The sequence below is a fragment of the Bos taurus genome, chromosome 11 (assembly GCF_002263795.3).
Source record: "Bos taurus isolate L1 Dominette 01449 registration number 42190680 breed Hereford chromosome 11, ARS-UCD2.0, whole genome shotgun sequence".
NCBI classification, from domain to species: Eukaryota; Metazoa; Chordata; class Mammalia; order Artiodactyla; family Bovidae; genus Bos; species Bos taurus.
In genome coordinates, this window is record NC_037338.1 from 10,270,052 (window position 1) to 10,294,955 (window position 24,904).

At 44.8% G+C, this 24,904-nt stretch overlaps 1 protein-coding gene across 1 annotated transcript in view; it reads left to right on the top strand.

The window, feature by feature from the left end:
• Nucleotides 1-15,079: 15,079 nt before the first annotated feature.
• Nucleotides 15,080-24,904, top strand: part of SLC4A5 (solute carrier family 4 member 5) — a 138,108-nt gene continuing 128,283 nt past the window's right edge. Inside the window, exon 1 of the mRNA XM_015473386.3 lies at nt 15,080-15,248. The gene's annotated coding sequence lies outside the window, so the exon portion shown is untranslated. The remainder of the gene's footprint in view (nt 15,249-24,904) is intronic.

Consider the following 24,904-nt stretch of genomic DNA (forward strand, 5'->3'; position numbering starts at 1 on the left):
CTGTGTGTACCTGTCTAAAATGGAAATCATCTCCGTGTCCTGTGTACAACAAGGCACACACCAGGGTGTCTGAGGTCTTTTCCACCCTCCTGAGCTAATTTAGTTACTCAGTTCAGTCTTTCCTTCATCACTGTCTCTCAAATCTGTTCACTTTTCCCCAGCCCCTTTACAGCTAACTGGGTGTGTAAGTTCTTGCTCCGGGTATTTCAGCAGTCTTGAAAATGGTTTTCCCACCTCCACTGCCTTCTCATAGATGCCCGAGGGACACCTTTCCAAAATACACCCTGGGCCATGTCATTCTCTGTTTAAATCCTGAAATGGTTCCTCCAAGTGTCTAGAGGTTAAACTTTAAATTCACTGGAATGGCGCGATCCGTGCTTTGGACCCTGCCCGCCTCTCCAGCCTCTTGTGCCTTGGGGTCTAGCATTAGTGCCCCCTGCAGTTGCTTCGCCACCCTGTGATTGCTCAGGCCTCTTCCCACTGCCCAGAATGCCAGTTACCTCCTTTCTTTCTTCCTACCTCTCTGCCCCCACCCCACCCCATCTTAGCTGACATCCTGGGCATTTATTAAGACAGTTCTGGCTTTGATACCTTAGGAAAACACCAATCCCAGTGACCTCTTAGGTGCTCCTCTTCTGGAGCAGCAAAAACCCAGAACCTTTTTTTTTCTCAGGTGTGCTTGGATTTAGTTTCTTTGTGACATTGTCAAGATTTCTCATCTCTTGGTCTGCCTTCTCAACTGCAAAATAGAAATAACAATAACAGGGCTGTGGTGAAGGCTGAGTTAATGCATGCATGGGTGGCACCCAGCAGGCCTCCTCCTCTTTTTTAGTACACCATCCTTCGGCATTCCTTTATGCCAGTAAGCTTCTCTTTCATACTAATTGTGAGTTAGCCCATCTGTCTCCCCCTGTAGCCAGACTGAGAGTTCTTTGAAAGTGTCTTTCATCTCTGCCTCCCCCAAAACACAGGAGATGGGCACATGTTCGTGAAGGAGCATGCGGTTCATTTTAGAAATGAGTGAGGTGCCTGTGAGAGTGTCCTAGTAGAGATGTCCATTGTGGTTGGATCCAGCTGGGTCTAGAGCTCAGCAGAGAAGTCTGGATTGCAGTGCAGTTTGGGGAATGAGGTGGGAGTGTGTCAGCGGTGGCTGAAGGCATGATTGGGATGAGGTGTATTGTTTTAATTCAGGTTACTTAGAACACTGAACCTGAGGCAGAGCTGGTGCGCTGGTGCTTTATTGGTAGATCCACTAGATCTACCACTACATCTACAACCTTAAGCAGTGGTTGAGGAAGGCTAGGCAGGGAAGGCGAAGGAAGCTCGAGGCGTGTTTTAACGAGTGGGCCACTGCTTCAGCAATACACAGCTGGCCTCTTGTCTGTGTGTGGTCTCTGGATAGATGATGCAGAAACACTTTGTTTGGGCTGATGGGGAGGGGGAGAGCTAGCTTAGCCTCCTCTCTGTTCTGTCTCCTGTCCTTCGTTGCTCCAGGTTTGCCCCATTGGGTGTTTGCTCCCCATCACTTGCTGGGATTGTGTTAGTTGACCACCAGAAAAGCCAGATCCCATGCCCTGCAGCATGGCATCAAATGCAGGTCCCGAAGTGGCAAGGCGAACAGAAGGGCGCTGGCCAACAGGACTTGATCAAGGCAGAGTAAGCAGCTAGAGGCCCGGGGATCAGGTGAAGCTGCAAATCACCTGAGGAGAGAGGCCAGGGCAGGAGGAGGGTGGAGCCCTGGGAGGTTCTGAGAGTTAACCCACAGCAGAGGACCGGGGTCACCCGCTGGACAAGAGGCCCCAGAGGAGGTGTCACAGGGCCAAGGCAGAGAGAGAGAGTGCTGATAGTTTCCGGTGGCCAAGGTCAAATGGGCTTGAGTTCAGAAAGAAAGTGGCATCTGATTCTGAGATGCCTGCTGAGCTGGCCAGAGCTCCCTCTACTGATGGAAGAGAAGGAAAAGAAACTGGTTTGTGGTGGTGAGGAAGGGGAGGGCAGTTTGTGTGCACTGCTGTGTCCCATACTCAGGTTCAAGTCGGGCGGCCAGGGGACTGGCAGACGCAAGCATGGTTGTCTGCAGATGACAATGGGAGCTGCTCATGGATCCCAAGGGATTTCTGGGACCTGGGATAGGATGTGACAGTGGGTAGGGAGGCTTTGTGAGGCACTCGGTGTACCAAGGATGGTGCAGAGCATGGGAACAGCCTCCTTTGATCCATCTAAACCTAGAACTGCCTAGAGTTGTGATAGAATACAGTCTCAATTTTATCTCGTAGGAGCCCCTCTCTTTTGGGGGACCTTGGGCAGATTTCCAGGGTCAACATTACCTTCCCCGAGGTAGAGACAACTTAATGAAGTTATATAAGGCTTGTGTCCCAGCTCTTGCACTTATAAGCTATATGAACTCAGGGAAGTTGCTTAACTTTTCAGCCTCAATTTCTGTATCTATAATATGAGGCTGATAGCACCTTCCTCAGGTGATGTTTTTTTCTTCAGGTAGCCTTTGGGGAAAGATTAAATGAAATAACATGTTTGACCCAGGTATTCAATAAGAAGTGATACTGGGGGAGGCTGATATTGAGTAAATGAAAAGGAAATGAAATATAAGCAGCCACGTTCCCAAGACATATACTTGTGACACAAATAATCATGTTTTGGATTCCAAAGGCCAGGTGGTCCCCAGGGCCCCAGTTTTTGGCTTGTTTCCATGAGTGATTGCCATCCTCTTTCTACCATCCTACTCTTAGCCAAGGCTGGGGAAGCATTAAATGTTTGTGGTACTCCTACCTCACCTCAGTTTGAATTTGCCTTCTTCGTTCCCATCTTCTGTGCTATCCTGCAGTGAGAAGCGGGAGTGGAGGCAGTACAGAGAGCCGAGTCTCTGCTGGCTAATCACAGAGAGTAGGCCAGGCTCCAGAGCCAGCGCTGCCCTCCTCAGCCTTGAGGCTGAGTGAGCCCAGAGCCTGAGCGCTGCCGCACCGGGCACGTCCCTAGGGAAGCTTCACGGCACTGAATTCCTTGAACCCCATCCAGCAGGCCTGGAACACTGAGAGGACACGGCATCTGAGGGTGAGCGGCCTCTCCTGCACCCCAGGACATTAACCTCCATGCTGCCCTCCTCCTCTGTGTGCGGGGACGCATGTCCATTCACTCCGGCTTCCTTCATCTCTGCCACACGAGCCAGCTGAAACCGGCAGTGCCCCTCCCAAGGGCAGACGGCCCCTGTTGCTGAGGTGCTCAGAACTGGGGCCTGGGACGTTTGGCCTCCATTTCTCTGCAGAAGGCCGGGGAGTTTGGGAGTGAGACCTGGACTCATCTCACTCAAGTAACTGGTGTCTGAGTAGATTTATGTCTGTCTCTCTGTGATGTCTTACTTTTTATTGTGGGAAATTTTAGCATACAGATGAAAAGAAGTAGAGTGTAGTGATCCTCTTTCCTCTATGAGGCTCTTCACTCACCTCTGCCCCCAGATTATTTTGAAGCAAATCCCAGACAGTTTATCATTTCATCCAAAAGTATTTTAGTATCCCTACAAGATACTTAAGAAGAACTACAATACCAGTATTGCACCTAAAAAAAAATGTCATCAAATATCCAGTGTTCAGATTTCCCTGATTGTCTTAATAAATGTTTTGTTTTATAGTATGTGTATTTGGATAAGTTTCAAGAAAAGGATAATAGACTGTATATATATTATATAAATGGGTTTCCCTGATAGCTCAGTAGGTAAAGAATCTGCCTGCAATTCAGGTGACCCTGGTTCAATTCCTGAGTATGGAAGATCCACTGGAGAAAAGATAGGCTACCCACTCTAGTATATTCTTGGGCTTCCCTTGTGGCTCAGCTGGTAAAGAATCCACCTGCAATGTGGGAGACCTGGGTTTGATCCCTGGGTTGGGAAGATCCCCTGGGGAAGGGAAAGGCTACCCACTCCAGTATTCTGGCCTGGAGAATTCCATGGGGTCACAGAGTTGGACACAATTGAGTGACTTTCATTTTCATATTATATAAATAGTATATACTATACTATTTATATATAACTATATATATATAATAGTTGTCTCTTGAGTTCCATATTCTAAACTGCTATTATCATACCAATATAACACATATGTATATGAATATATCTTAAACTTTATTTTTCATTTGTCAACAATTCAAATATATCGAATGTTATCATCCCAGAATACAAAGAATGTAACATGGAGGAGGACTGAGATCGTAGGTTCTCAATACTTAGTCACTAGTGATGGTAGAGATTTTCTTTTTAGTGTTTTCTATGTAAAACATTAATTTAAAGATGTCCTGCCACGGCTTTGCAAGAATAGAGTTGCCAGAGGGGGAGTACAATGGAAAAACAGAAAAAGACCCAGGGGTGTTAGGAAGAGATTGAAGATGGAAGTCAAGGAGAGAGAATATGTTTTGAAACTAAATATAAGGATTTCTTTCATTCAGAGTGTAAGCATCTGTATTAGCTTGGACTGCTATAACAAAATACCACAAACTGGGGTGCTTATCAACAACCAAGATTGATTTCTCAGTGCTGGAGGCTGGAAGTCTGAGATCAGGGTGCTAGCATGGTCAGGTTCTGGAGAGAGTGGCCTTTTGGTTACACGTGGCTGACTTTGTATTCTCACATGGCAGAAAGAGAGTAAGCTAGTTCTCTGACCTTTTTTCTTGGGCTCCAAAATCACTGCAGGTGGTGACTGCAGCCATGAAATTAAAAGAGGCTTGCTCCTTGGAAGAAAAGCTATGGCAGACCTAGACAGCATATTAAAAGCACAGGCATTACTTTTTTGACAAAGGTCCGTATAGTCAAAGCAATGGTTTTTATAGTAGTCATGTACAGATGTGAGAGTTGGACCATAAATAAGGCTGAGCACCAAAGGATTGATGTTTTCAAATTTTGGTACTGAAGAAGACTCTAGAGAGTCCATTTGACTGCAAGGAGATCAAACCAGTCAATCATAAAGGAACTCAACCCTGAATATTCACTGGAAGTACTGATGCTGAAGCTGAAGCTCCAATACTCTAGCCACCTGATGTGAAGAGCCGACTCATTGGAAAAGACCCTGATGAAGGGAAAGATTGAAGGCAAAAGGAGAGGGGGGCAGCAGAGGATGAGATAGAAAGTATCACCACCTCAGTGGACATGTATCTGCGCCAACTCCAGGAGATAGTGAAGGACAGGGAAGCCTGGTGTGCCACAGTCCATGGGGTCGCAAACAGTCAGACTGAGCATCTGAACAACAACAATAACTGGCCTTTTATGTAAGGGTATTAATCCCATTCACAAGGGCTCCACCTTTCTGACCTAGTTACCTCTCAAAGCTTTACTTGGTAAAATACCATCACATTGGGAATTAGATTTCAATAAATGAATTTTGGGGGGCACAAACTTTCAGTCTATAACAGCATCCAAATGTGCCCTGAGGAAAGAAATTATATCCTCTTGTTTCTGCCTCAAATTACCCAGTAATGTGCCAAGTAGATAGTGCCCGGCACCTGAGAAGGAGTACTCTCCTCCCAGCATTGCATGTGGAAGGACTGGGGAGTGAAGAAAGGAAAGAAAGGAAAGTGATGGGAGAGCAACTTGCTTCTGAGTTGCTCTAGGTGATGGATATAAAATCCTTCACTTTGGGAAGCCTGTCAAATAGCTGAAGGGGTGATTTTCCAACTTTTCAAATGATGGTAGAGGTAATAAATTTATACTGAAGATTTGAAAGGGTTAAAAAAAAATGTTTATGGAAATGGACCAGGTAGACACTCAGGCAGTAGGAGAGCCTGGGTATTGAACAAGAGTTAAATGCTTTCAACCTCTGCTCCACAGGTCAGTTTCAAAATTCTAAATCCTCTGACTTTAGATTAAATATGGGACAAATACCAAGTAAAGCTTTTCTTCAAATGCAGCAACTGGATGGTTGTAAGAAACACTTCCCTAGAAGATAACTCAGAAGAGCCTTTGGAGCTTTCTTCATTCAAGCCATACCAAATTGGCCAAAGATGTTCCACTTTCAGAACAAATGGAATGGTAGAAGTGCCACAGGCACAAGCCTTTTATCACAGAAAGAGGCATGCAAACGGGCAAGAGAGTGATGGCGCTGCAGTCAGCACTGCGTGCAGTGAGGAAGAGTGTAGAACAGTGACCCGGAGAGACAGCCCTGTCTATCCCCAAGTGAAAGTGAAAGTTGCTCAGTTGTGTCCAACTCTTTGTGATCCTATGGACTATGCAGTCCATGGACTTCTCCAGGCAAGAATACTGGAGTGGATATCCGTTCCCTTCTCCAGGGGATCTTCCCAACCCAGGGGTCGAACCCAGGGATGGAACCCAGGTCTCCCGCATTGCAGACGGATTCTTTACCAGCTGAGCCACAGGGAAGCCTCTCTATCCATATTCCTGTCAAAATTATTTTTAAACACTGAGGCCAGTCTGTCTGTCTATCCATTTTCAGAGAATTGGCTTAATGGAGAAGGACGTGGCAAGTTTTTTGTCCCCTGAAATTGCTAAATAGGAGGGTCATGAGATGACTCTGAAATAAGTTGAGGAATTTGAAAGGTGGAGAATTTTATACATATTAGAGGTCATTTCTCCCCGCTTTGCTGAGCTCTTCAGAGTCTGCTGTGCGTATGGAATGCATGGCCCGCTATTTCCATCTCATTAATGACGGCTGCACAACAACAAAAGGGATGGCATAGATCAGCGTGCACGCAGTGGGGAAGCTAAGGAAAAGGTTGCCCAGCAATTTTCATCCTGGAGGAGGGAGGTATTTCCAACTTTTCAAAGATTTGTGCTCCCAGGGTAATTTGTTCTGTTTAATTTTTCATATTTTATTCCTGGTATTCATAGGTTAAGAAAGTACAACTTTCCCAAGTACTGATTTATAGATAATGTTTATAAGCAGCACATAAAATGTTCAGTTTCACAAATAATAACGTCCATTGATCCTTTGAAATGCAGTATCAATTCTTACGTGTAATATTATAGAGTGTAATATAGAGTGTAATAAGTGTAATATTATACACAAAATCTTTGTATCCTGAACTACAGGAAATTGAGCAAGTGGTTTCTGTAGCTATATTTGCTTTTAGTCAATAACACTTTTCCACAATGAACAAGTACTAACAAATATATTAATATTTGTTATGCCAAATGCTTATTCTTTCTCAACTTGTTAAGCAATGCCATTCTAGCTACTACTGAAAGCATTTATTTTAGAAGCTTTAATCTGATCTGGGAAAATGGGTTCTTCTACAACTTGACAGATAGTATATATACGTCTCAAAGCTTTTAAATAAACCTTCCAACACTGAAGTATTCATGTGAAGCTTGTTTCTAAAAAAAAAAATCACTTGCTATCTGAAGAAAGTATTAAAACAAGTTATCTTTTGAAGCAGATAAACATTCTTACAAATCATCTTTTACTTAAAAGAACCACAAATTAACTCACTGTCCTTAATAATCTGTTAGATTACTGTTGTCTAGAAATAAGAATACATGAAATGCATTTTCAGCTATCATAGGGTCCAAGGTGACATTTAGTTTTCACATATTGAACAGTTATAGTATAGCCTACAATGGAATAAAAACACATAATGCTTCAGATAGTCAAAAGGAGCTACATGGTTTCTAAGATACTTTAGCTTTTGTGTGGTCATTAAAACCCAGTAAGTATTTGAATATGGCAATATAAAGGCAGGCAATTAAAATCTCGAATATCACTCTAAAATCAAAGACGTGAAAATCTTGTTTTTCTTCATCTTTCATTTACATGGTTAAATATCAGAACCTTACTGTAGAAAATATCGTCACTATTTATAGCTGTCCACAAAACAATGAAACTTTAGAAATTTAAAATTATAAAAGAAGCTTCAGTTCTTCATTCATAGTAAGCAAGACTTCTAACCTCAGCAAACTTCCCTGGATCCTTTCAAATCAAGATATCTTCAATTTGCATTTGACCTTGTCTTCCAATTGACATCTCCTTAAATCATTTCAGTGATGAGATCTATGACAAGGTCTTCAAAAATATCCACTGGCTCAGTATAAGGATTCTAACCATCCCCAAACCCATACATCTTGCCGGTAATTCTTTAGAGAGAAGTTTCTTTTACTAGATCTGCATTCTGTACCTCCTCCAAAACTTTCTTCATTTTCTTCCTCGAAGGTGGGGTTTTCTCTCCCCCACTTCTCAAGAGTATTTTTATTCTTCAGGTATGTCCTTGATGTCCTACCAGTGCCATTCAGACCTGGACTTGGTTGGCTGGCTGGCGTGCCAGGTTTGGAACAGAGCTGGATGCAGTGCCAAAGCTTCCCCGAGTCATGGCTCAGCGACGAGCTGGTATCATGACAAGAGCAAGAGAATCCCCCCTAAAGGGAAACCTGCATCACTGCTTCTGTGGTTAAGTGTGGATGGGTGGTGGGGCAACGTGATTGCTGATGGCAATCTTGGAGGATGGAGGGACAGTAGTGACTTTACGCCTAGAAGGGGGTTGGGGGTAAACTTAGAACTCCAGCCCCTTGCAGTCCTGAGCTTAGAATCAAGTCCTCTTTTGGTCATAATCTTCCTATTACTTAATGATCTCGTTCTTCCTGCAGCCCAGATTCAATTGGGATGAGCAGCCATTTCCTAAGGCTCTCAGGTACCTCAGATACCTCCTGCGTTACCCACCTGAAGTGATTTTTAGAAAGGAATATTAAAATCAAAGACATCACCCTGGTCTATGAAGCAAATGAAAGCTATATGAACGGTGACATCCTGGAGTTAGATTTCAAAATAAGACCTGGAATTTGTTACTTGTCATTGTTTCCTCAGCCAGGATACTGTTCTGGTGCCTGAGCAAAGAACTCCCCTGATACTTTGTATTTGAATTGATATAGGTAGTCCTTCCTTTTAAGATGAGTTGAATGGGAACAGTCTAAGCAGACTGCCTGAATTCCAGCCTGTAGGCACCATTGGAGGCCTGGGAGAAGCTTGGAGATGTTGACACCCAACTTCATGTGCAGGACAAGCCTTGTTTTCTGACTAGGCTGCTATCTTGGCCCTCTTCTTTATGCCTATTGTTTATTTTAATCTCTAGATTCTTTCTCACTCGCTTTTTCCTTATAATTTATTTGTTGAAGGAACTATTTCTCAGAGTCTGTTTGTAATGTATCCTCATGGTATTAATAGGTTCCCCTACCTTTCATATTTCCTATGAATTATTAATTAGATTTATAGCAGTGATATCCAAGTGTGGTCACCTGACCAACAACATTAGCATCACCTGGGGATTTGTAGGAGATGCTAAATCCTACACATCCAGAGAGGCTGGCTACCAAGGTCACCATCTTGGTGAGGCCTAGCATCCCATTTTTGTGAAGTCAACCACTGAAGTAGAAAGGTCAAAACAACTGGAATGGGAAGGGATGAACGGAGTGGGCAAGGTAGTGGCTGGTCTACAAATAGGTTGGGATCTCTAGTTGTTTGTTTTTTTTTTTTTACTAATAATGAGAATTTTGATTTTTTTTTTTTCCTGCTTAATGTCAGAGCAAGTGGAGTAGAATGGTGGGCTTATGGTTAAACAGTTAGTTTAGCTCATTTAAAATACTTCAAAAACTATGATTACTAATGGTTGTGTTCCCTGCCTTTCTTATAGAAGTGAGGGGACAAGTGTTCACTCTCCCTCAAAGCATAAGTCATCACATCTTGACACTTTCTAGAAGACAAGGGAGCTCAGATATGGCAGGCCTTCCTCTGGAGTTTTAGGTTCCCTTCGTACTTGGCAGCCAGGGACAGCTGGTTTAGAAAGATCCTTCATCTGCACCAACATCTTGTTAATTTTCCACAGAGATAAATTCAGGCCTTTTGTCAGGAGAAATCTTTCCAATCTTAGTCGAAAGCATCCGCTCAGAACTGGCTGTCCTGGAAGACAATCAGGACTTAAACAGCTGAGGAAGGACCAATAGGTGGAACTGTGTTTTTGTGACCTCAACAGGCCTATTAAGTTGTGAAGCCAAACTTTGTTTTCCAGAGCCCCAGATAAGTTACTTTAAACCCATCTTGAAAAAATAAAAAGCAAAGGATATGTACGTATTAGTTAACACTTATGCAACTGAATCCCACAAGAGAATGGATTTTACTTCATATAACTTTTATTTTATTATTTTTATATGTATGCTATTTTATTTATTTACTTATTGAACTATAGTCCATTTACAGTACTATGTTAATTTGAAGTGTACAACATAGATTCAATACTTTTGTAGATTATACTTCATTTTTTCATTTAATGTGTATACACTTTTAAAAGTTAATTTTAAGACGAAAAGGAGCACTTAGATTAACATAATGATAAAACATGACCACAACTTGTTAGAATTTTTCTACATATTAACACTACGATATTGGAAATCCAGTTTTCAATGGAAAAAAATCCCAAGTTTTTATTTTGGAACGTAAGTAATTTGGCTCCTTTTTGTTAAAAAAAAAAAGATTATTTATATTTTTGGCTGCTCTGGGTCTTCGTTGCTGTGCTTGGTCTTTCCCTAGTTGCAGTGGACAGGGGCTACTCTCTAGCTGTGGTGCATGGGCTTCTCATTGTGGTGGAATCTCTTGTTGGGGAACACAGGCTCTAGAATGTGGGCTCAGTAGTTGTGGCTAATGGCTACAACTTGGTTGTGGCTCCTCGGGACATGTGGGATCTTCCTGGGGCAGGGATCGAACCTGTGCTCCTTGCACTGGCAGGCAGATTCTTAACCACAGGATCACCAGAGAAGTCCCTGGGCTCCTGTTTTAGATGAAGATATGTCTGAAAATGAAACCTGTGCATTGACCTAAGATCATTGGGGAGACAGTGAAGAAAGGTGCAGAGGCTGGAACGTATGCATTCTACTCTTGATAGACATTTGGGTTGCTTCCATTTGGACCACCTACAAATGATGCTATGTAAATATCCTTGTTCATGTGCCCTGGCACACACGTACACAAGTGAAACTGCTTGGTCATTTAGTGTATGTATTTTCATCTTTATTAAACCTTACCACATTGTTTTTGCAGAGTGGCTGTATCAGTTTACACTCCCACCAGCAGTGTGAGTTCACTTGGATGGATTCAAGTCATTTCCTTTGGGAGTGGAGAGACATAAGTCTTGAGAAAAAGGAGGAAGCCAGGCAAGGGAAGGTCTTGGGTGTGAATCCAAGAAGTTTAGACTTTATTGACTTTCCTGTGAAGCCACTGTTGATTTTGGAACAGGGAATAAAATACAAAAATGAGGCTTTCGGAGGATAAGTCTTTAAAGTTCTCAGCTGGTTTGTGTTGCAGGAGAGAGTGGTGATGGTGGTGGGGTTCACTTAAGCCAGTAGGATGCAAGCTCACAGAAGAGAGGAGAAAATTTGTGGGGCGAACTAAGACCCAGAGCATCCTTGGTCTACCAACTCTTGTCTTTAAATAATTTAGTTAGGGGCTTCCCTGGTGGCTCAGTGGTGAAGAATCTGCCTGCCAATACAGGCGACATGGGTTTGATCCCTGGTCCAGGACAATCCCACGTGCCACAGAGCAACTAAACCTGTGTGCCATAACCACTGAAGCCTGTGCACCCTAGATCCTGTGCTCTGCAACAAGCGGAGCCAGTGCAATAAGAAGGGTACGTACCACAGCTAGAGAGGAGCCCCTGCTCGCTGACACTAGAGAAAAGCCCACGCAGCAGCAAAGACCCAGCACCACCAAAAATAAGTAGATAAATAAATTAAAAAAAATCTAGTTAGACTATAGCACACTGCTAAAGCCCCTCTAGAAAACACCACGGCATTATTTAGCAAAGATGATGATTCCCATAGCCAATGACTGAGAAATCCCCCAAATTTACCAAAACAAACAGGAAAACAAAATCACCCCAAAAGAAGGGATTTCGAGAAGGAAAGAAATGCCTACAACATCAGATGTATGGAGAGATCCATATAAGAACAGACCTGAAAGGCATTCAGACTTTGGCAATTAGTAATCTGATGATGAGCTTTGCTAGGGAAATGTCTGTGACACCATGGGGGCAGAAGTCAGAACACAGTGGCTTGGGAGGGAGTAGGTAGTAGCAAAAGGAAACCAAGTTTAGAACATACTGTCAGGATGGTTGGCTGAGCACAGACTCAGCACACACCAACATTTAGTATGTGATAAAGATAGTAATTTGAACCGGTGGGTAGAGGGTACAAAGTCTGATAAACGGTGATGTAACACTTGAGAAAAATGGTAAAGTGAAAACCTATCTTGTAACATATATCAATTTAAAGTCCAGAGAAAACAAAACCAGAAAAGAACTAAAAGAAAATGTAGGTGTACATAAACTTGGGGATAGTTAAAGCATTTCTGAGATTGACAACAAACCTAGGAACCTTCAAGAAAAATATGGATAAATAGGGCTTTCCTGGTGGTCCCATGGTTAAGAATCCACTTGCCAGTTCAGGACAACAGCTTGATCGCTGTTCTGGGAACATCCCACATGTCACAGGGCAGTAAATCCTGTGCACTCCAACTACTGAGCCCATGTGCTCTAGAGCCTGGAGCTGCAACAAGAGAAGGCACCACAGTGGGAGAGTAGCTGCCCCCCGCTCGCCTACAACTGGAGAAGCCTGCCCAGCAATGAAGACCTAGCACAGCCAAAAATAGATAAATAAAAATTTTAAAAAGAACGAATGACAAATGATAAAAACAGAAAAATATTTACAATATTTTTGTAAAAGGAAAACCGAGTTTAGAATAAAACGGATTCCTATAAATAAATAAGGAAAAAGAAATAACCCAATATAAACATGGATATGAGACAGTCACAAAAATTCAATTGCATTAGGGGTCAACAGAGGCACAGGTAGTACAAGCCCACTGAGTAGGCACTAGACACGAGGAGGAAAGCACTTTGCTGCCAGGGCACTTCCTTCCCTATTTATTCCAGCAGGAAGGATCCGCCCTGCAAACCTGTTCCCTTTGTGTAGCCTAGAGGAAAAGCTGCTGCTGCTGCTGCTGCTAAGTCGCTTCAGTCGTGTCCGACTCTGTGCAACCCCGTAGACGGTAGCCCACCAGGCTCCTCTGTCCGTGGGATTCTCCAGGCAAGAACATTGGAGTGGATTGCCATTTCCTTCTCCAATGCAGGAAAGTGAAAAGTGAAAGGGAAGTCGCTCAGTCGTGTCCGACCCTTAGAGACCCCATGGACTGCAGCCTACAAGGCTCCTCCGTGCATGGGATTTTCCAGGCAAGAGTACTGGACTGGGGTGCCATTGCCTTCCCATATCTTCTTGTCCCCTCCCCAACCCTAGATGAAGCTCACCCTCAAATTCCTGTAAGAAATAAAAGACAAAAATGAAAATTAGAAGCTAAAATAACCTGAACTAATGTCCAAATGGTCTAAATAAAACCTGGGTAGGTAGAAACCAAAGGGTTTTGCCTGAATGCTTTGCAATAATGTCTCCATTGGTCTTTCCACCTGTGCTGTGATCCACGCTGAAGCCAATTATTCCATTCTTGTGCAAAGTCCAGTCCCACATTCCTTTGAATTCAGACACATTTGCTGATGTTTATGTCTCTCTCTAGGATGGCCAAGGTTTACAGGCCCAAACCTTTTTCTCCCCAAACTTGCCCTGTGCCCGGGAAACCACCTCCATGTTCCCAGGGTACACTGTTTTCTTCCACCTCTCAGTTCTTCATTTCTATGGCTCCTTCCCTCTGTCTCAAATATGCTTAGAAGGCAAGAAATGACCATTTGTGAAATGAATTAATTCTTCAAACAATGTGGTTTTTCTTTTACTGAACACCTTCCTCCCTTTGAGCTCCTTTATGGGCCTCCTACTCTTCTGCTTGTCAATTTAATCTCTGGCCTGCTGGAAACTCCCTAAGGCCTGAGACTATGTTTCTTCTGGGCTAGGCTCTCCTGGTCTGCCTAAGCCTGCCTGTTTGCTTTGGCACCAGACTCTCAGTGCTCAAATCAGGAAAGTCTCAGGCAAATTAGGATGAGTTGGTCACTGGAGTCTTGCTACTCTTCCATTCCATGGATTGTGAAAAGAGCTAGGATGTACTGTTGCAGGGATGGCTCAGCCATGGCCTCCAAAACACATTTTTTCATCATCTCCTGCAGGCAGGACTAGGTCAAAGAGTGTGGTTTTTCCACTGAGAGAAAACGTCACATGATCTAAGAATAAAGTGAGACTAAACCAGCAGATAAATTTCCTAAATGAAAGGGAAGCAAACCCTGAAATACAAGTCTGAAGACACAGAAAATCCACAAGAAGGGCCTGTGAAAGAAGAGGCTTGGAGTTCATCTTCCAAAGAAGCTTCCAGCCCCTGCTCGTCCTCCTATGAATCCACGGGCAAGTATTGCATTCTCTGAGCCTCAGTTTCTGTGTCTACAAAGATTGGGGATGAAAATGCTGTTCTGGCAGGACCATTGAGGGAGTTAAAAAAGGGAAGATATGTGTAGTACCAAGCCTAGCACTTGGTACCTGGAGATGCCAGAGACTTCCCAGCTTGCTTTCCACCTCCCCCATCCCCTCTACTCGCCCCCCACAGCCCCCGCCCAAACCAGCTGATGCCTGGCCTCCAACTTTCTTCTTTGCTTTTCACTTCCCATTCACTGTCTCTCTTCTCTCCAAGATTCCAATCCTCTACTTATTGCTCCCTCATCATATGTTTCCTAAATCCAAAAAAGGAATTAATAAGATGAGGGCGAAAATCAGCATAAAACCTAGAAAACTCGGAAAGTATGAAACATTGCTCTTGCAGGGTTTGGCTTGTTCTGTGGTTTTCCTTGTCTGTATCCTTCTCCAAAGAGTCATGAACTGGGGTTTGTAGAGCTGCAGTGGCCGTGGGATGTGGAAGATTCTCCTTCATCTCAATCCTGTGGCGAGAAGAGGCCAACGGCCTGACATCTTTCCTGAGGATTGCCTGTTCTCCTGGAGTAAATGCCTCAGCTGGTACTGTTGTGCTTGGACAAGCTAAACCAGCAAGTAACAGGCCTCCCTAGGACATGCTGATTAGATAAGCTGATGAGGACCATGGAAGACACAGACAGTAGATTAAAAAACATAACACGAACGTTACTTTTACAGTGTTGATGAATAGACAAAGACTTTTTGGTTCTAAAGTAGTTGGTTGGTGAGGCAGTAGAGGAAGGGCTATTTTAATAGCAGAGGTAGAAAAAAGGAGTGGTGGGTGGGTTCTAAGGTGGTAAGACCCACCTTAAAGGGACTGAATTCAAGGACCCAGGAGCAGCGGGCCACTGCAGAGCGGGTGAGTAGAATGAATTTTAAATATATGGAGTTACAACTTGGTTGTAGGTTTTGCTTTGGGGATGTGAGTGAATGAACTGGGTAGTCTAGGCAGAAGTCCCCAGCCCACTGAGGGTCAGGTGAGAATTTTATTGCTTTTTGCTAAAGATCTGGGGAAGACAGAGAGAGCAAAGATAAGGGGCAATCTAATTGTTCAAATTAATCTTTATCTATTACAACACAGTAAAGGACAAGTAAGAGAAGGACCAGTTTATCCAGTGTTGTTTTCTGCACTCTCGTCTCTGCCTTCAGAGAAGGGATCATGTATGCGTGTGTGCATCTGTGCAACATCAGACTTCTACAGTAAGGGGCTGAGATCTACCCCTAATTATAGTCTCTGCATGGAAGTCTGACTGCCCGTTTTTAATCCGTGCTTTTCAGCCATGGAAGTCACAGTGGTTGGTCCTGTGCCTATTTCATACTTCTTCCTGTTTAGTAAGGATTATTTACAGCCTTTTTGGAGGCTCCTAAGAATCCAGGAAACATGGAGCTTGTATAAAAATCCCCACTTGAACTAAGCTTTCCTAAGGGAGGCGTCCTTTTACGATGGACCTGCTGCTTTGGCTCTTGAGGGGGCAAGAAAGAGGGCACGCGTGAGGGGCCAAGGGGTGAGTCCACATCTCTCTCCCTTGATGGAACGGGCCGAGTTGTTCTTGTGTATCAGGACCTCTGGAGATCAGATGGCTTTCCAAAGTGTCACCCAGCCCTTGATGAAATTCTGCCTTAGAAATCAGACCCCTTGGCTCTGTGGGCTTCTGTCCCTGAGAACGTGTGTTTCCCTCTCTCTCTAACCAGGCATCTTGGAATTTGGAACTGAGCTGTGAGCTCAGGAGCTGAGGGGTTTCCTCAGGAGTACCCTAAAGACCCACCAACTATGGTCTTTCTCCCTCTCACCCCTCCAGCTTATTTTTTTTCTTTACCCCCAACTGATTTTGGATGGTCCAGTCTAAAAAGAGTCATCTTTCCCCATCAATTACAGGCACTCAGTAAGTGGCTTGTTGCTTGAATGAATGCCTGCTCACTCTCCCTTCAGTCAAGTTCATTTTCCCAGAGAGGCAGTAATCAAGTACTTGGACTTAATTATGGAGACACTCATACATCTCTTTTTCCTCCCTGCTGTGAAGCGGGATGGTGGCCAGGCCAACAAAGGAGATAACTTCAGCACGAGTGATGCCATCACAAGAAACAGCAGAGTGTGTTCTCCAGTGTTACCATTCCCCAAACCAGAATCAACTGGTCTTGGCTTTCTTTTTCTCAACCTTCATTGTAGGAAGGATTGCTTCTTGAGCTATTTGAGATCTACTTTCCTCTCTAAAGAACTGGGTTCTGTGTTTATTTTGATTTATTTTCTCAAAAGTACATGACTGGGATGATTTTTATATAATCTTGAGGACAGGGGCCCTTTAGGATTCTCCTAATCAAAAATGAATCCAGCTTGGTTTGAGGCTTAATCAGGCACTGAAATACTCACTTTTGTATCATAGGTCATGAAGTGGGTCTGACTCACCCTCCTCTTGTGTTTTAGCCATCATCACCTTAATCCAGTACAAGAACAGCCCTAACGGAGAAATAGAAAATGACCACTCACACCTCCTTCATCCCTGCTTCTTTTACCTGAAGTCTGGGCAACCTGCAGCATCATTTTATATCAGACTTCCTAGAACACAGTCTATCTCTTTAGGAAGAGTCATTTCAGCTCGATCAGGTCTTGTCACTCGCCTGCTCTGTGCTGGGTACTGTGTAAGCATACTACACAAAGTAGCCTGCTGCTGCCTCATATGGGGTCATTTCTCTTGGTTAGCAATTCAGTCAGCAGTCATTTCAGGGCCTTCTGTATATATGCAAGGCACTTTGCTAGGCTGTGGGGGCAGCATGAGGATGAACAGCACATGGATCTTGTCTTCAGAGAGCTTACAATCTAGGGGGAGAGGCAAGATACATGTGTTTCAATTAACAACTGGAAATAATATTGTGAATAAGCATGGCTCGTTGAATAAAATCAGAAAGTAAGTTGACTTCTGCTTTTTGTTGCTTTTCAAAATTTATTCTGTATGTTTAGAGCTTGCTCTGCCACTGGATAAAATTTAGACAAGTTACATGATTGTTCTGGTCCTCTTTGGTCTGATTTTAGTAATGATAATGTCCATCCCAGTAGTAACCCAAACTTCCGTTGCAACTTAAAATTGATGCTTCTTTCCAGTCCCAGCTTGGCATTGTTAGAGAATAGAAGCCTACAGCAGTTGGTGGTCTGGGTGGGGAATCTACTCCTCCTCACTTCTATAGTACCAGGGATCTGCAACCCCTTCAAGATTGTTGCTGGGGGAGGGAGAAGAGGGAGAAGGGGGAGAATTCTGTCTACACATTTATGATTTCCAGCCTCACTAGGCTCCTCAGTGGAATGTGGTGATTCATTTACATATCCCTGATCTGACCCCACTGTTGTTCCCCACAAAGGCCAACCTTTACCAGCCCCCTCAATATCTACCCTCCAACATTCCTCATGGAGAAGCGGCGGAAATTTCCTCTGCTTTTACCCTCACTGAGCACCTCTTCCCTTCCTGTTTCTTTGCTGTCTTAGACGAAGCTGCCCTCCTCCCCAGGTTCTGGCTCAGTCTGTCACGTGTGCTGTGTGCTGTGAATCCCTCAGTCAGCAGAACAGGATAAACTGGCATGGAGAATGCCAAGAGCTGGAGACCGAGTCCTTTTTCAACAGGGCTATTCTTTGTTGTGGCTCATTCAATACAGCTTCTCATAATTAATCCCTGCATTTAATATAACTCCAATCAAAGTAAAAAATGAATATTTTATTATTAAAATCATGTAACTGTTTCTTATGATAAAATGTACACGATATAAAATTTCCCATTTTAACCATTTTTGAATGTACAATTCAATAGTATTAGTTCAGTTCAGTTGCTCAGTCGTGTCCGACTCTTTGCGACCCCATGAATCGCAGCACGCCAGGCCTCCCTGTCCATCACCAACTCCCAGAGTTCACCCAGACTCATGTCCATCGAGTCAGTGATGCCATCCAGCCATCTCATCCTCTGTCATCCCCTTCTCCTCCTGCCCCCAATCCCTCCCAGCATCAGAGTCTTTTCCAATGAGTCAACTCTTCGCACAAGGTAGCCAAAGTACTGGAGTTTCAGCTTTAGCATCATTCCTTCCAAAGAAATCCCAGGGCTGATCTCCTTCAGAATGGACTGGTTGGATCTCCTTGCAGTCTAAGGGACTCTCAAGAGTCTTCTCCAACACCACAGTTCAAAAGCATCAATTCTTCAGCGCTCAGCTTTCTTCACAGTCCAACTCTCACATCCATACATGACCACTGGAAAAACCATAGCCTTGACTAGATGGACCTTGGTTGGCAAAGTAATGTCTCTGCTTTTGAATATGCTATCTAGGTTGGTCATAACTTTTCTTCCAAGGAGTAAGCGTCTTTTAATTTCATGGCTGCAATCACCATCTGCAGTGATTTTGGAGCCCCCAAAATCAAGTCTGACACTGTTTCCACTGTTTCCCCATCTATTTCCCATGACGTGATGGGACCAGATGCCATGATCTTCGTTTTCTGAATGTTGAGCTTTAAGCCAACTGTTTCATTCTCCTCTTTCCCTTTCATCAAGAGGCTTTTTAGTTCCTCTTCACTTTCTGACTCTCAAAAATACAATATTTAAAAAATCACAAAAATTATAAAAAATATATATGAAATTTGCTTTAAAAATAGAGCCTTCTTTTGCAAAGTAATAGGTTATAAAAATGAAAATTAAAGGAGTAATAAAGGACTTAAAATTTTTTAAATTAAAAAATGATAATAGTAAAATATATCTAGGAATTTCTCTGGAGCTGTTGAGGGCAGTGTGGGGTCAGTTCAGTTTCAGATAGTACCTTGTTCCAGCTTATGCTTCTTCTTAAGGTCTATAGGCCCCTTCCAATATAGTCGGTGCTAACTATAGGGTTTTAATCTGTTGCACCTGTCACTTCCAAAGCAGTTCCCTCTGTTTATTTTGGCTTCTTCTGCAAGTCTCTTCAGTGTCTAATTTCCACCCTGAGACAAGGTGAGGGGCAAAGGTGGTCACTTATTTAGGCTCACTTTTTCAGTTGTGCTGCAGGGAGGGAGGAACACTGCAAACAAATACCAGTGGCTGTGTGGGGAGTGCTCGCAGTGTTTGAGCCACACTGGGTTTGCCCCCACTCACAGTGTGCGTGCTTTCCTGGTCTACACTGCTCAGGCTCCAGGTTGCTCTGCAGGGGAACTCTCTCAAGCGGGCCCTGGGTTGCGTGCACTTCCCAGGTCTAAGCTGCTCAGGTTCTGGTTCTTGGGTACTCCACAAATGCACAGACTTGGTTGGGCATGCGTTTTGTGTCCTTCCCAGGTCCGAGCAGCTCAGGTGACATGCTGAGCACACTCTCCACAGATGGTCGGTGAGTCTTATCACCTCCCCTGTCCTAGCTGCTCGGTTTCCTGGGTGCAAAGCAGGAGCACAGTCTCAGGGGTGCCATGTGCCTCCTCTGGGGAGCTGATCTCTGGCTGGACCCTCCTGGCAGATGTCAACCATCCAGGATCCCAGGAAGACTTGGTTAGCAACTGGGAGCCTGCTCACAGTTTGGCAGAGGATGCCGTCTCTGGGGCTGAGATTGCCCCTCACCTTCTGGCCCTGGCTGTCACCTGCCTGCCTCTCTGCCTCGGGTGGCAGGGGTGGGGGGAGGAAATTGGCCCCCCCTGGCTAGCTCTCCTCTGGTATTCGCTCAGTCCTTTGTTCTGTGAGCAGGCTGGCAGTGCCTTAGGTTAGAGGTTTTTGCAGGAAAGTTCTTTCTCTCTCTCTCTTTTTTTTCTCTCTCTCTTGCTATCCCACGGTTGGGTTGCTATCTCACGTTACCTCCCTCAGATTGTCCTCAGGGCATTCAGGCCCGAACCTTGCCCTAAGCAATGCAGCCCGAACCTCCCTGTTCAGCCCTTGCTTGCTGGTGGCAGATGCGAGCGTCTGGGCTACTTGTCCACTGGGAGTTGTGATTAGGCGTGTAATCTGTGGGTTTTATTTATTTATTTTTTTCTCCCGGTTATGTTGCCCTCTGAGATTCCAAATCTCCTCAAAGACCCGCTGGTGAGAGGGTTTCCTGGTGTTTGGAAACTTTTCCTCTTTCACGACTCCCTCCCTGGGACGGGTCTCCATCCCTAACTCTTTTGTCTCTCTTTTTATCTTTTGTATTTTGTCCTGCCTCCTTTCAAAGACAAGGGGCTGCCTTTCTGGGTGCCTGGTGTCCTCCGCCAGTGTTCAGAAGTTGTTTTGTGGAATTGCTCAGCATTCAAATGATCTTTTGATGAATTTGTGGGGGAGACAGTGGTCTCCCCGTCCTATTCCTCTGCCATCTTAGGACTGTCCCTAGATTCCTTTTTATTTTAATTGTATTTATATATTGTTCTTTGGAAGGAATGATGCTAAAGCTGAAACTCCAGTAGTTTGGCCACCTCATGCGAAGAGTTGACTCATTGGAAAAGACTCTGATGCTGGGAGGGATTGGGGGCAGGAGGAGAAGGGGATGATAGGGGATGAGATGGCTGGATGGCATTGCTGACTCGATAGACGTGAGTTTGAGTAAACTCCGGGAGTTGGTGATGGACAGGGAGGCCTGGCGTGCTGTGATTCATGGGGTCGCAGAGTCGGACACAACTGAGTGACTGAACTGAACTGAACTGAACTGATATATTTTTGTAAAGATAAGATTGAAAATTCAATAGGAATAAAAAGGTATACAGTAGCCAGGCCTGCCTCCACATCTCTTGTTAGCTGCCCAATTTCTATCTCCAAACGCAATCAGTGTCCATTTCTCCTACCTGCTCCCATGGTCATAACTTGCCATTGCTTTTAACTTGTGCTACTCCATGTCTGAAATATTCTGTGTCAACATCCTACTCTGACCCCACCACTGTCCTCTCAGCTCCACACACCACTTCAACCTCACCATGACCCCTCTCATCATGCAGCACCTGCCCTTTTTCCTGTCTGGGTGAGATTGTAGGCCCTCCCGAGCTTCACTGGCTCACAGCCTCCAGCCACATCCGCCTAGAAATCCTTACTTTCTGTTTCATAGCACCTCGCTCAGAGTTGATCAGCCTGTGGGATCGCTCATTTAAAAATTCTAAGCAGGGATTTCTTAAGTGGTCCAGTGGTTAAGAATCCACCTGCCAATGCAGGAGACATGGTTTCAGTCCCTGATCCGGGGAGATCCCATGTGCTGCGCGTGGAGCAGCTAAGTCCATGGGGCCACAGCTACTGAGCCCAAGTGCCTAGAGTTGGTGCTACTGTGATGAGAAGCCTACCCATGGCAACGAAGAGCAGCCCCCACTTGCCTCAACTAGAGGAAGACTGTGCACAGCATAGAAGACCCAGATCAGCCAAAATAAAAAAAAAAAAAATAACAGTAAAAGTCTTAAACAGAGTAACCAAAGAACTTATTGCTTAAACTGAATCCCTTTTGAGGATGAAAGTGGACATTGCTAATAATGAAGCCAAGACAGCAGGGCAGATGGTGCCTGTCCAGGGCAAATTAGGATGCACGGTCAACTGCAGTCCTAAGGGACAATCACATTTAATTTCAGAGCAGAGATAAACACACTGAGTCCAACAAATGATTAAATTTCTGCCTTTGCTGCCAAGCCTTCTCCTCTAAATGTAAATTTTAAAATAGTGAATTTCCCCAACATTGTTTTCTTTAAAAAATTCTATCCTTTGGAATACGAGTTTCAGCTCCTAAACTCAACGGTGTTAGAATCATTAGTTTCTAAAACTCTCTGTCTATATTTTTTAAAGGTGCTGACATTTAACCCCTGTTGGTTCTGAGTGTCCCTCATGTTTTCCATTTTGGGGTTGGAGTGGGACACACTGCAGGGTTCTAGACTCCTAGGGACTTCCATCAGTCCCTACACTTGATGTTGTTTGTTCTTGTTCCATATAGTCCTGGTTCACTGGTGCCTGACTGTCACTGGGGAGCTCCCCCTTGTGTTTCCACGTGGCCTTGAATGAGGGCCAGCAGATAGCCTTGCTCTTTCTTATGAACATCCTCTCCTACACTTCAATCTGGTTAGCCAGGAGTCTTTTCTCTTCCCCTAAAGGAAGAGGCTCTTCTTGTTTCTGCTTTCTGCTTTCACACATGCTCTCTGAGGCAAAGCATGGAGTAGTCTGGCTATTTGAATAGGGGAAAGAAAAGGAGGCAAAGAAAATACCAGGCTGGAGGAGGAATTGGCTCATCTGAGGAGTGGTTTTATAGGGGTCTCAAGTTGGCCCAGGTTGCCAGAGCATTGTCTCTTGGCTCAGGAAGTACAGTCTAGGGGAGGGGAGGCGTGGCCTTGCTCTGGGTCCCACTTGGGGTCTGAGGGATGAATTCCTAGGTACCCACAGTTCCTTTGTGGTCTCAATCATTCCAATCAAGTTTGCCAAATGATGGCTCCAGTGGCAGTTCTGTCAAGGGCCACAAACACACACACACACACACACACACACGCACGCACACACACACACACACACACACACACACACACACACACGGGTTTATAAATGCTGCCCACCACCACTGTCAGGCTTCCCAGGCGGTGCTAGTGGCACAGAACCTACCTGACAATGCAGGAGACATAAGAGACGCAGGTTCGGTCCCTGGGTCAGGAAGATTCCCCTGGAGGAGGGCGTGGCAACCCACTCCAGTACTCTTGCCTGGAGAATCCCATGGACAGAGGAGCCTGGAGGGCTATCGTACATGGGGTCGCAAAGAATCGGACACTACTGAAGCGACTTAGCAGCAGCAGCAAACTTAAGTACAGGACTGCCATCTGCTAAGCCTTTATTCTTCCCTAGGAAATACGTCCATCATTCATAGTCCCTAGTAAGGTCAGCTTTCACCAGCCTCCAAGCAGGACCTCCAGAGGGCAACAGAGAGCAGGCACAGAGGAGAGAAAAGGACTCTGGTTGAGAGCTTGCTGTGGGATCTTGGCTCCTGGAGAAGTAACTATGATAGCTCCATTCCTGCAAACTGCCAGGAATGTCACTCCCCACTTCCTCAGAATATACATGTCATAACCTTCCTGAGAGTGTAATAATTATAATAATATTCCTAGTCAATACTAATTATTTCCTGTGGGCCAGAAAGTGAAGTCACTCAGTTGTGTCTGACTCTTTGTGACCCCATGGACTATAGCCTACCAGGTTCCTCTGTCCATGGGATTTTCCAGGCAAGAATATTGGAGTGGGTTGCCATTTAACATTGACCTAAAATTTTATATGTGTGTGCTAAGTTGCCTCAGTCGTGTCCAACTCTTTGAGACCCCATAGACTGTAACCCACCAGGTTCCTCTGTCCATGGGATTCTCCAGGCAAGAATACTGGAGTCCGTTGCCATGCCCTCCTCCAGGGGATCTTCCTGACCCAGGGATCAAATCTGTGTCTCTTTTGTCTCCTGCAAAATCTGCCTTTTGTCTCCTGCAAAATCTCCAGCCACTGCCTAATCTGGGCCTTGTCTCTTTGGGCATCTCAGCTTCCCATTAAGATATCTACCATATATATTTTTTTTTTGTCCTCCTGTACAGACTTGTCACTATCACAGTTCTCTCCTTGATCCTGGATACAGTTTGAAAGCAGCTAAAGTTGACAAGAATCTGGGGCAGCCAGTCTTGCACCACCTGCCAAATCTTGGCACAATCTGAGAGCCAAATGTTATATATACTGGAGTGAGTCTTGCCTATGGAGAATTTCTTATGGGTAAAAGTTCTAGGTAGGCCAGCTGGGGCCTTAAAATGCATCCTTATTCACATTAACACAAGGACCTGAACCTTGTAGGCCTCTCCAGGGTAGGAGGCTTGTTCTCGCTTCATACTTTGCCCCCCAGGCCAGGACCCTGTGTCAACCTGTTTAAACCCTGCCATATGTTAAACCCAGGTTGTGTTCGGATGGTATCTGGCCAGCAGATGGAAAGGAATCTGTCCCTGTGAGTAGCCACCCCCTCTGCCAGATCTCTAAAGAAAATGGAAGCACAGAAGTCAGAAGCTGAAGTTACTAAGAATCTCTGTCCCTCCTTCTTCCTCATAGAGCTCAGACTAGGATGGGTCCATGTGGAATGGTCTTTTGGCCTGGGTTACAGACCACCTGGGCTTCCCTGGTGTCTCAGATGGTAAAGAATCTGCCTGCAGTGCAAGAGACCAGGGTTTAATCCCTGGGTCTGGAAGATCCCCTGGAAAAGGGAATGGCTACCCACTCCAGTATTCTTGCCCAGAGAATTTCATAGAGGAGCCTGGCGGGTTACAGCCCTTGGAGTTGTAAGGAGTCAGACGTGAGTGAGCAACTAACACTTTCACAGACCACCTAGAGCCCAGACTAGAGGGGGCTGAGCTCTATTGATATCAGCACCATTGCCAACTGGGGCCAGTTAATTCTTTGTTGTGTGTGTGTGTGTTGGGGGGGGGTGTCTTGTGTACCCCTGGCCTCTGCCCACTAAAGCCCAGAAGTACTCTCCTCCCAGGGTGAGAAAGAAAAATGTTTTCAGATATTGCCAAATGTGCTCCCCCGCAGGGTGGGGGGGATTGGATAACTGTGACTGAGAACCACTGGGTCCAACTTTTCCCTTCCCTCT